This window comes from Marmota marmota, unplaced genomic scaffold (assembly GCF_001458135.2).
Source record: "Marmota marmota marmota unplaced genomic scaffold, marMar, whole genome shotgun sequence".
In the NCBI taxonomy this organism is placed as follows: domain Eukaryota; kingdom Metazoa; phylum Chordata; class Mammalia; order Rodentia; family Sciuridae; genus Marmota; species Marmota marmota.
The window spans coordinates 137231-150704 of record NW_026000272.1 but is presented as its reverse complement, the minus strand read 5'-3'; the positions used below and the strand labels follow the sequence as shown (position 1 = coordinate 150704).

At 35.5% G+C, this 13474-nt stretch overlaps 1 pseudogene; it reads right to left on the bottom strand.

Moving 5' to 3' along the window:
* Window positions 1-4141: 4141 nt before the first annotated feature.
* Window positions 4142-4372, bottom strand: LOC107152546 (annotated as a pseudogene).
* Between the last annotated feature and the right edge of the window lie 9102 nt (window positions 4373-13474).

The following is a 13474-nucleotide window of genomic DNA, read 5'->3' as shown; positions in this document are numbered from 1 at the left end:
CAAAACCACAATGACGTATCATCTTATACCTAGTAGGATGGCTATTATCAAAAATACAACAGATCACAAGCATTGGAGAGGATTTGGAGAAAAGTGAAACCTTTACACTGTTAATGGGAATGTAAGCTATTGCAGACTTTATGGAAAATAGTATGGAAATCTCTCAAAAATTTAAAACTAGAACTCCTATACTCCCTAGGAATCCTCTGTTGAGTTTACATCCAAAGGCAATGAAATCAGAACCATGTAGAGGTTCCCATGTTCACTTCAACACTATTTACAATAGCCAAGATATGGAATCAGCCTACACATCTATCAGTGAATAAGGCAGTGTATCTGTGTGTGCATGAACACACACATGTGTGTAATATTTAGCCTTAAAAAGGAGACCTTGCCTTTTGCAACCATATTACAATATGGATGAACATGAAGGACATTATGCTAAGTAAAATAATCCAGGAAAGAAAGACAAATACTGCATGATGTCAGTAATATGTGAAATCTAAAAAAAAAAAAAAAAAAAAAACCTCAAATGCATAGAAAAAAAGAGTAGACTGGTTGGGAATATGGGTGGAAAAAGAATAGGAATGGGGAAATGGAGATATGGGCCAGAAGATACAATTTTTCAGTTTTGTAGAATGAATAAGTCTAGAGACTTAATGTACCATACATAAACTAGAGTTAATAATATATAAATTGCATACTGGAAATCAGGGAGAAATTTTAGGTGCACTCACACCCCCCCCCACAAAAACACAAACAAACACAGAGGTAGCTATGTGAAATGATGGATATATTAATTTGCTTGCATATGGTAAGCATTTCACTGTGTATAGTATATTGAAACATCATGTTGTATACCTTAAATATGTACAATAAAACAACTCTTCCCTTTTAGGGTCTCAAGACAAATGTGAAGAGCCCAGAATATGGACAGTGTCCTGAAAACCACAGTGGGGAAGGATGAAGGGAGGACAAAACCTGGTTCTCTTATAGAAAAGAAGTTAAGAGTTTGATTTGAGGATGGGAATGGGAATGTGAAATGACTATAATTTTAACAAAAAACAACAACTTCTTAGTCTTTGTGGACTTAAGTGTCATACTTGCTACTGCTGTAATATTGCAAATATGACTACAACTGTGAAGGAAAGGTACACAGGGCTATATGAGAAGTTGATAAGAGGATATGAATTAGTAGGAAAAGACATGGAAACTTTAAAAAAATTTTAATATGTATTTTTTAGTTGTAGTTGGACATAATACTCTTTATTTTTTTTTTTATTTTTATGTGTTGCAGAGGATTGAACCCAGAGCCTCACATGTGCTAGGCGAGTGCTTTACTGCTGAGCCACAGCCACAGCCCATGGAAACTTTTTGAAGTGACATTGGTCCTGAGACCTGAAGAACATGTAGGAGATAATGAGGATGAGAAGGAAGGGAAAAGCAATCCATGTCAAGTGTACAATAATGTTCAAACAGTCAGTGGTGGAAGAATATTATGTACATGAAGATGAAATAAGGTAGAGTGAGCAAAGGTGGAGGGCTGGTTTGAGAATCATGCTTGGCAGACATTTTCCAAAACCTTAGGCTATGTGGAAAATGTTGCAGATTTCAGTTCTAATTCAAAGCACAATGGGAAATCACTGAAGGATTTAAAGAAGGATTAATGTGATCAGATTTACATTTTAAGAGCTCATTCTTTTAGTTTGATACCATTTCATTTATTGATTCTTGATTTTACTTCTTACACTTTAGGAGCTTTGTTGAGGAATTCCCTTACTAAAAAGCTTCTTCACAGCAAAGGAAACAATCAAGATCATGAAAAGAGAGCTTACAGAATGGGAGAAAATCTTTGTCACCTTCACCTCAGATAGAGCATACATTTCTAGATATACAAAGAACTCCAAAAATGTTAGCACTCCCCAAAAACCAATACCCCAATCCATAAATGGGCAAAGGAACTAAACAGGCACTTCACAGAAGAAGAAATAGGAATAGTCAACAAATATATGAAAAAAAAATGTTCCACATCTCTAGCAATTAGAGAAATGTAAATTAAAACTACACTAGTGATTCTATCTCACTCCAGTCAGAATGGCAACTATCAAGAATACAAGTAACAATAAATGTTGATGAGGATATGGGGAAAGAGGTACACTCATACATTGTTGGTGGGACTGCAAATTGGTATAATCGCTCTGGAAAGCAGTATGGAGATTCCTTGGAAAACTGGGAATGGAACCACCATTTGACCCAGTTATCCCACTCCTCAGTTTATACCCAAAGGACTTAAAATCAGCATACTACAGTGATACAGCCACATCAATGTTTATAGCAGTTCAATTCACAATAGCTAAGCTAGGAATCAACCTAGGTGCCCTTTCAACAGCTGATTGGATAAAGAAAATGTGGGATATATATAAAAACAAGAATGAAATTATGGCATTTGCAGGCCAATGGATGGAACTGCAGACTATTATGCTAAGCAAAATAAACCAATCCCAAAAAAAACAAAGAAGGGGAGGGAAGAATATAAGTACTTTGGATTAGACAAAGGAAAATGAAGGGAAGGGAGAAGGATGGGTATAGGAATGATAGTAGAATGAATTGAATATAACTTTCCTATGTTTATACATGATTATGTGACCAGCGTAAGGCCACATCATGTACAACCACAAGAATGGGAACTTACACTTCATATATGTATAATATGTCAAAATACAGTCTACTGTATAACTAAAAAGAAAAAATCTCACTTTTAAAAAATATTATATATTTGCAATACAAACACGACTGATGATATGTGAAACTGAAACCCTACTGTTTTCATTGGTTTCCCTTTATCAAGAACATACCATTCCTCAACATTTCCAGGAATTCACTGTTTTTTAGTTGTAGATGGTCACATACCTTTATTTTATTTATTTATTTTTATGTGGCCTGAGGATGAAACCCAGCACCTCACACATGCTAGGCAAGCGCTCTACCACTGAGGTACAACCCCAGCCCAGTATTCACATTTTGGTTGTAGGAAATTACTTTGTGGTGACAATCACATGGATTGCTTTGCAAGTCATCAATGTTGGCCTCTAAGCTTAGCACTCTTGTCATTGTATTTTTTCAATGGTAACTATTATTTTCTCTGTCTTCTATATCAATAACAAAAATTACTATTCTACAAGGATTTAGGTAACAAATAGTTCAAAAACCTGAACCTTCTACCAGTCACTCATCATTTTCTAGCCAAGTTACTGGCACAGACAACACTGTATCTCTGTCTTATTTTTCTCTTCTTCAATCAGTAGCTCAAAAAAAACCGATGGAATAATTGTGTTTAAAATTCTACCTTTTTTGTGGTAACCATTGTATATGAACAGCTAGAGGCCTACTGAAGTATTAGAATCTTAAGCAAAACTCTTAACAAATGAATCCTTCATTACATCAGGTTATTCGGGTCTTTCCTGTATTTAAAAGTGTTAACGCAGTACAGTGGCATGGTTCCTTTTCACTGACTTTAACATCTGATCTCACAGACTAGTCATAAGTTACGATTCAATTCTGAGTTTTGGTAACAAAGTAGTGACACACATTTCTGAATAAACAACTTCAAGCCATTTGGAAAGCATCGCCAACACATTATTTAGTGATAGCAAACAGTCACTTTGTGCTGAAAATGAAAGAATCCAAACTCTACAAATGTTTTACTTCACCAAGTTCAACAATAATCCAAAGATTTACTACTTACCTAATAAAAAATTATACAGCAACTTTTATCAAATAGCAACTACTATAAAAGAATGGCATGAAAAAAGGACTTCACAAAAATGCACTGAAGAATTTGACTATTTTATGCAAAAATATTGTGAGTCAAAACTGTGATAAAAAATATTATGAGCCAAAAACTTCCAAAATTTTAGTGTTTAATAATCAAGAGTACAACTGACCAAGTTCCAAGATGTAAAGATACCATGTTTGAGAAACTGGGGAGAAAAATCACTCTAAAAACTCATTATATAATATGTAATAAAAATGCACTATAATATAAAATCTGTCTATACTTAGTACTTAGTTGCAAAAAGCCATACAGTCTTCTTTTGCCTTGGAAAAATGGTGTTCCAGATTTCAAAGTAATTAGCAAACTTCAACTATTTTGTGTGGCAGGTATCTTATTTTCACTTTCCAGTTCTTCCACCCTGGCTTGTGTCATGAGGTCTGCAATGATTTTCTCCAGATCATCAATTCAATTACTCTATCATAAATTCTTTCAATGATCTGATTGGACGTAGTCTGAAATTTATCTCGCATCTGCTGCAGGAGTGTCTGCACCTACCAGGGTGAGTTCCTGCATGGTCTTGGGGTCAGTCTCAGCCATCTCTTTGGTTCCCAGCTTGGTTAGGGATGTCTCAGACTGTCACCCATACTTCCATTTGTCTGTTTGTCTACACAGATGCCCCCAGACACCTGCTTCTCACTTAAGGCTCACTCTTGCTGCAGAGAAAGTTTTGAAGGAGGCAAGAGTCAAGATGGTCTTTTGGAAATCAGTTTGTGGACTACTGCAGAATTGTAGTCCACAGAGGAGGACAGCTTAGGTGGAGAATGCTCAGTTTTGGCTCACAATATTTCTGAGAAACTATGTATACTCTCACACATTGAAGTTGACAATATTTCACTGCATAAATGGTTATAAACATGTAATTTCTGCTATGTTGTAATATTGACATTTAAAAATAAAACTCTAACATCAGTGTTTTAAATGGCACCCATTGGAATCTAATGGAATCTAAATACTCTTGAAATTTGATCCCACCATCATCTATTTAAAATACATGAATAAAGTTTTCCTTGGTTTGGAAAATTTACATTTGATTTTAACTTCCTTGTACTCTTATTTTCATTCTTCTTTCCCTATATAAATTTATCTGAACATGATCTCTTTCATCCTGAATGCATTTTTAAAACTCTATTGTGTTTCTGTTACAAAAATATTTAAATGAATTGAATTAATTTTATTCGTTATGAGCCTGAGATTAAATTTGTAAAATTTCCATCATTGCAATTATTGCTTGTAGTTCTTTGTTGTTCAAAAATAACAAAGACAGTGAAACTTTTGAGAAATGATTATGAGACATGAAAAATAAAATTAGGTTGGAAAGAAATTATTAAATGAGATGACTGGAATTTTTCAATGAATTATTATATTCTGAACAAGTATGAGATATTGTAAGTATAAGACAGAATTCTACTTAAATTTTCATCCTACTTATTTCTTTTTCTTTAACCTCAAGAAATGGATAAGGGGAGAAAGAACGATAGTGGAAGAGAGGAAGGGTATATTTTCCAGGTGCTTCAAGCCTCAGGATTCAAGCAGCAAGAATATGGCTTCTCTGCAAGGTTGGGAACAGAGGGAATTCACTGAAATTCAATATGGACAGTAAGAAAGATAGAAGTTCCGGTGCTTTGAACATAGGACAAGAAAGAATACCTTGGAGCCTGGCTGGGGGTGCCAGTACCACCACTTTACCCCAGAGAGGAGGCATGACACAGGCAGAAGAAGAGAGAAACACACTGAACAAATTTGGTAGTGAATCTGTGGAACGGAGAGGTCTTAACTGAATCAGAGGCAGTGTGGCCAACTGGAGTTTGAAAAGTGGTCCACGTTTCTAGGCTGGTGAGTGGAAGGCTGAGGTAGGGAGCCATCTTGAAGTGGTCATGCCATGGCTTTCTACTATGGGAACCCAGGAGGCCATAGCAAGCATTGCCAGACTGCACCAGCAAGCCCCTACTATGGGGTCTGGCGTGTACCTGGTGGAATGTGATTGAAATGGAAACAGAGAGGATTGGCCCAGGGATATTCAGGCTGTCAATACAGAGGGGACTGTGGACTGAAGCTCACTTTCCTTTTGGGCCAGGCAGCTCTTGGTACCAGCCTGGAAGAGTCCAGAAGGTAGACAGGTAGGGGATGGGCACCATTGCACTTGGGACCTGATCCTGAGAAGACCACATTTTCAGGCAGTTAAGTGTGTGAGACCTGTGGAGGGTTATCTACCCCACCCTAGGAATGGAGTTTTCTGGAGGACCCTAAGATCCAGATGCCCAGCAGAGGCTGACATCAGCCTGGCTCTAGAGTGTGTTGATCTAATCTCTCTGGAGCAGATACCACCTGGCAAAGTTTTGAAGTTTTCATCAGAGCTAAGCACCAGCCATCAGCCACCAGCTACTGCTGGAACTCTATATCAGCCCTGCCCTAGGAATGTGTCTGTCCTGACAAAACTCCAATTGTCAGTACTTCTCATTCCGTCCTATCTTATACCAGTGAAAAGGGAAACTGAGACCATCTCAGAAGAGATAGTCCCCTCATTTTTCATCAAGATTTTTTTCCTCTTTTGTGTATATGTGTATGTTCTTTTGTGCTGGTGGATATGTAGGTGTGTGTGTACATATTTCTTCATTTGTGTCATTTTATTTTCCACCTGGGCTCAGAAGAACCCATGGTGTTTCAGCAGCATCTAAGACTGAGTTAAATCAGCAGCTCTGCAGAGGCAAACTGAGAGACATTGATGGTTGAAATCTATATTTGGATTGCACTGAGCCTATGCGTTGAAGACAGCATGCCATATAACTTATTGTAAGAGGTAAGTGCACACCAATGCAACTCCCCATAAAAGAGGAAGAGAAATCCATCTCAATGGATGGTTCAAGTTCAAGAACTCTGGAAACTTTAGCAAATGGGTAAACAATTATGCCCCTCAAATTTACAATCCCACAACAAAAGACACCTTAGATATCTAAAGGGATGAAATTCCAGAGAAAGAGACAATTTCTTCACTTTTCATTAAGAATTTTTCTTTTTTCTATTTTTATTGATTGTGTGCATGAATGTGCTGATTGATTCATAGATAATATGTATACATAGGTGTTTTCATTTTTACCATTTTCCACCTGTTTGTTATTTCACCTTGTTTTGTCTTTGGAGGCTTAAGGTTATTTGTTTGTTGTTTTGTTTGTTTTGATATTGTTTTGTTTCCCTTTTTACTCTTTCTCTCCTTTCTTCCCCTGCTAGTAACAAAATTCTCTTCTTCTCTTTTTATTTCTTTCTTTCTATTCATTATTTTTATGCCTTTTCTTTATACCATTACTTGCTACCCATCTTCTGCTTTTGCTCTGTTCACTTTTTGAATATTTTAAAATTTCTTTTAGATTCCTGAAGCCTTTCCCTCCTCTTAATGAACTGTAACTTTACTATCTTTTAGAACTATTTAGTTTGCATAATTCCTGCCCCATCATTCATGATGTTACAGTATTGTAGATGTCATAGTTGCCACTTCATCTTTACTTTAATGCTAGATCTAGTTTGTGGTTGTTTCTTCTTGTTGTTGTTGCTAATTGCTGATGCTGCCGTTCTTTTTTTAAATCATAATTAGTTTTGTAAATGTCATGATAGGCTCTGGACATTTATTTTAATTCTGTGTATTGGTTGCTACTGCTGAGATCACAGAGTACAGACTCTGCTTCTGAGCTGCACTCACACCTCAGCCAAGTGAAAGTGCATCTAGCTCCACACACAAACCAGCCCTGCTCAAGCTTCAAGAAAACTTCAATACATAGTATAGGGAAGAGAAAATCCCAAACCAAGGACAAGGCTCCAGGTAAGAGTCACTGGGATAGACCTCAGGTCCCCCAGTTGGACGTCTGCTCCTAGAGCAAAAAGAGGTGTTCCAAAATGATGGTTCACAGGAACCCACAGTGTTGCAACAGCTCTGTAAGAGTAAATTAAATCATCAGTCTGCAGTGGCAGTGAGAGGCATTGATGAATAAAATTAACACTTGCATTGCACTGAGCCTATGTACTAAAGCTAAGAAACGTCAACAAGATAAGACTTGTAACAAAAGAGGTCCTATACACCAAAGACACTCTCATAAAAGAAGGATTGTGTTTCAACAGATGCACAAATCTAAGATCTCTAAAAATATGAGGAAGCAGGCAAACAATTCTCCCCTCAAATTCACAATATTCCAAAGAAATCTACACTTGTGTAAGGGGATGAACTTCCAGAGAATGATTACAAAATTTGATTATTTAAATAATTAATGAGGTAAAAGAGAATAAGTGATTAAAGTAAGAGAACAAATATAGGAGGTGAAAGACCATTTCAGAAAAGAGATAGAGACTCCAAAAAGGGTATAAACAGAACTCTTGGAAATGAAAGACAGAATAAATCAAATAAAAATGTACTTGACAGTATCACCAATAGATTACATTTCTTAAAAAGCAGAACTTCAGTCCTGATAGACAGGGTATATGAACTCTAACACTCAGTAACTAATAAAAAAATGACCATGATCAGAATATACAAGAATTCTGGAACAACATTAAGAGACCAAATGTAAGAGTCACTACGACAGAATATGTAATTGAAATACAGGCTGATGGCATTAAGAAATGCTTCAATGAAATAATAAAAAATTGTCCAAACTGTAGGAATGAGATTGATATCCACATACAGGAGACATATAGAACACCAAATAGAGAAGATCAAAAAAGAATTTCTGAGAGACACATCATAATCAAAATACTTAACATAAACAATAAACAATAAGGATCAAATAAAAAGCTGCAAGAGAAAATGTTGAGTCACATTTAGAGGAAGACCAATAAGACTCACTTCTGGCTTCTTAGCTCATACTCTAAAATCCAGGAGGACCTGGAATAAGATAATCCAAGTTCTGGAAGAAAATACTTGCCAGTCAAGACTGCTAAATTCAGCAAAGATATGATTTGTAATTGAGGACAAAAATCAAACTTTGGAAAAACATGATAAACATAAGCTAAAAGAATTCATAACGACTAAGGAAGAAATGCAAAAAATGCTTAAAAATATTGCACAAAGAAGAATTCAAAAACAACCTCCAGAGCCCTCAAATGGATGGATATCTCTAGAAGAGCAGCTAAGTAAATGAAAAATTAAGATCAAATCAAACATGAAAAAACTGAAATGGCAGTAAATAGTAAACATCTCTCCATAATAATTATGAAAGTAAACAATCTTAACTCTCAAATTTAAAGGCATAGATTGGCAGAATGGATTGAAAAGCATGATCCAAGTATATGCTGTCTGTAAGAAATTTATCTTAAACGCAAAGACATCTGCTGGGTATGGCAGTGCATGCCTGTAATCCCAGTGGCTCAGGAGGCTGAGACTGGAGGATTACTCAGCAACTTAGTGAGACCCTGTATTAAAATAAAAAACAAAAAAGGCTATGGGTGTGGCTCAGTGGCTAAACACCTGTGGGTTCCATTCCCAGTGGGGAAAAAAGGCAAAAACATTCACAGGGTGAAAGTAAGATGATAAAGATGATAAAAAAGATATTCTGTGAAAATGTAGCCCCTAATCAAACAGGAGTGACTATTCTCACATTGGAGAAAAGAGATTTCAAGGAAAAATTAATCAGAAGAGGAAAGGAAGGTCACTACATACTGGTAAAAGGAACAATCCAGCAAGAAGATATAACAATAGTAAATATTTGTGCCCCAAATTTCAGTGTACCTAGTTACATAAAACAAATTCTTTTTGACATTAACCACCAAGTAGACCACACTATGACAATACTAGGTCATTTTATCACACCCTTGTCATCAACAGATAGGTCTTCCAGACATAAAATCAATAAAGACACTTCTGAACTAAATAATACTATAAATCAAATGGACCTAACAGGATCTATAGAATATTTCATCCAACAACACTCAAATTCACTTGCTTCTCAGTAGTTCATGAAATTTTTTCCAAAACATAATATTTTAGGTCACAAAGCAATTCTCAGCAAACGCACACACACACACACATAAATATACTTCAACATATTACAGCATGCACTGACTTCCCAATGAGACTCCAAAAATCCAAGAAATATAACCAAGATCAGCAAATGGGAGGGCATGAATTTTATAAACTTCTGCACAGAAATGGAAATAATTAAGAGCATTAAGAGAGCCTACAGAATGGGAGATCTTTGTCAGTTGCTCCTCCCACAGAGGATTACTATCCAGAGTATATAAAGACCTCAAAAAAACCTAACACCTAAATAAATAAATAAATAACCCAAATAATCATTGGGAAAAGAACTAAACAGACATTTCTCAAATGAAGGAACACAAATGGTTTACAAATATATAAAAAAATTCAACATCCCTAGCAATCAGAGAACAGGAAAAAAAAAACTGCACTAATATTTCTTCTAACTTGAATTAGGATAACAATCATGAAGAATATAAATAACAATATTTCCTTGCAAGGATGTGGGCAAAAGGTACATTTATACATTGTAGGTATAAATTAGTACAACCACTCTGGAAAGCAATATTGAGGTTATCCCACTTCTTGCTATTATCCAAAAGATCTAAAATCAGCATACTATAGTGATACATGCACACCAATGTTTACAGCAGTGTAATTCACAATATCCAATTATGGAACCATCCTTAGGGCCTGTCAACAGATGATGAATAAAGAAAAATGTGGTATATACACAACAAAGTTTTTTTCAGCCATAAAGAAGAATGAAATTATGTCATTTGTTGGTAAATGGATGGAATTAGAGATCATCATGCTAAGTGAAATAAGCTAGACTCAGAAGTCAAGGACTGAATTTTTTTTTTCCCGATATGTGGAAGCAAGATAGAGACTGATTGATTGAAAGAAGGTAAAGGGGGGAATCTCACAAAAATAGGAGGACCAATAGAGTTGAGGAAGGGGTTCCAGAGAAAGGAAGTATATAGGAAAGCACGGGGAAGTGCTGGGACATAAAATATACCAAATTATTCTAAACCTATAAACAAATATAATAGAATGAATCACAGTATGTGTAACTTTGTATATAAGATGTCCCCCCAAATCTTCTGTACTAATGCAGGAATGTTCAGAGGTGAAATGATGAGAGTTGTGATCTGATCAGTGGGTTAATCCATTTGATGGACTAATAATTTAAATGGTGTTTTAGTCAGCTATTTTAGTGTTATGACTAAAGGATCTGACAGAATAATTTTAAAAGAGGAAAAGTTTATTTCAGGGCTCATTGTTTTAGAGGTCTTAGTCCATAAAAGGCTGGCTCCATTCCTCAGGGTTCCAGGTAAAGAAGGACATCACAGCAGAAGAGTGTGGCAAAGGGAAACAGCTCACATGGTGATCATGAAGCAGAGAGACTCCACTGCCAGATACAAATATATACCCCAAACCATGCTCCAATGCCCACCTCCTCCAGCCTCACCCTACCACTTCAGTTACCACTCAGTTAATCCCTATCAGGGGATGAATTCACTGATTGGGTTAAAACTCTCATAACCCAATCATTTGTCCTCTGAACCTTCTTGCACTGTCTCACACGTGAGCTTTGGGGGGACACCTCACATGAAAACCATAAAAAAATTCAGTAACTGGGTGACAACTGTATGCTGGTGGAATGTGGCTAGAGAAAGTGGGTCATTAAAGGCATGCTTTGGGGGTTATATACTTTGTCTCAGCCTCTTCCCATTGCCTTTCTACTTCCTGGCTGCCATGTGCTGAGCAGCCTTCCTTCACCATGCCTTTTGGACATGGTGTTCTGCCTCATGTGGGGCCCAGAGTAATGGAGTTCGCCTACCATGGACTGAGAACTATGAACCCAAATAAAAGTTTGTCTAATCTAAGTTGTTCTTGTTGGTATTTTGATCATAATGAGGAAAACCTAATACAATGTATATTATTATAATGCACTAATTAAATAATAATAATAACAATAGAAGGGCAATCAGTAGAGTAGAACAAGTGGATTGGGGAAGAAGGTGGGGAAGGAAAGGAAGGCAATGGGGAATGAGATAGACCAAATTATCTTATATACATGTACAAATATGAGATAATGAATCCCACTATTAGGTCTAATTATGCACCATTAAAAACAAGATATTGATGAAGGGAAATGAAAATAATGTAGTATGTCATCTCATTCCTCAAATTCCTTCCATGGTCATATAATAATCTTTGATCAGCTTCAGATTTGGCTCATTCAACATACGGTAAATATAAAGCTTTACTTGAAAAGTCATCACTGTCACACTGAAGGGTCAAAGCAGCCTCGATTTTTGTCAGAACAGTCTGACTTTATTTTTCAAAATAAATAATTATATTAATATGCATTTCAAAGGATATTTTAAAAACCATTAAAAAATTTTAGGATACTTTTTAATGTAGGTATTACTAAATCATTAAGATTGAAATGCTATAGAGTTAATATCGTGAATTCATTCATTTTCTCATAAATTGCAAAACAAAGTAATAATGTTGTATGTCCTAATTTATAATAAAGCAATGATTTGTTACTGAAATTTCATATTATTAAAGAATGTATTATAATGAAAATCATGGTATGTATCCTTGCAAACATTCAACTCTGGTGTTGGTCTTTGGGGTGTAAATATTACAGAATCAGGTAAACTGAAGAAACAAAACCATTAATTTTATTAGATAGTATGATAAAACTTTTCCTATATCATTAATGAAAGAAATATATACAGCTAAAAATTAAGTATTCTGATGGCTATAATTTTTTTTTTATGGTGCTGGGGATTGAACCAAGGGCTTTGTGCATGCTAGGCAAGCACTACTAACTGAGCTATATCCCCAGCCCCTATCATTTTTTATTAAAATAAAATATGAAACATTTTTTATGGTGAAATAAGGTCATTAAAATTGGAATATTATTTAATGATTTAATATAGTAAAAGTAGATATATTAAGTACCTGATTGTATAAAGTACATTGTATCTGAAAGAAAAACATGTAAACCTTTTAACTGTGAATTCTAGCTACCATATCTTGATTATTTAAAAGTATCAGAAAATATCCTAGATAGCCTGAAAATAATGAGAATACTAACTAAATTCAGTTGTTCCTCTGTGCCTTTTATACCCAGTTATTGACATGTGCTAGCCATGGAGTTGTGTGTCAGCGGTATAGCACTCCCCTGGTACATGCCAGTCCTTGGGTTCCATCCTCAGCATGACATAAAAATAGATAAATAAAATGAAGGTATTGTGTCAAAATACAACTAAAAAATAAATATTTAAAAAATAACTGGAAAAAGTCATGTGGAAAAAGACAGGTGTCTCTTCCTCAGGAGAAAAAAATCAATGATATCATGTGACAGTAGATACCAAATCATTTCTATTGTTCTATTTTTTAATATATCTGAATTTATAAAATTTCATCACAGGATAAAATATTGTTATTTTTGAACAATGGTTTACTCCCAACAGAAATACTATTTGAGTAAGAATGGAAATGTCTAGTTCTATGTAAGTTCTTGGTTTAATATGATTAATCATTGAAGGAGTTTCCTCTAAAATAGTAATTGCACTTACCTGGTTGTTTGCCAGCTATGTTAGTTTTTAGATCCTAGGCCTATGTACTTCAGTATATGAGGATAAACATCTGAGGTTGAG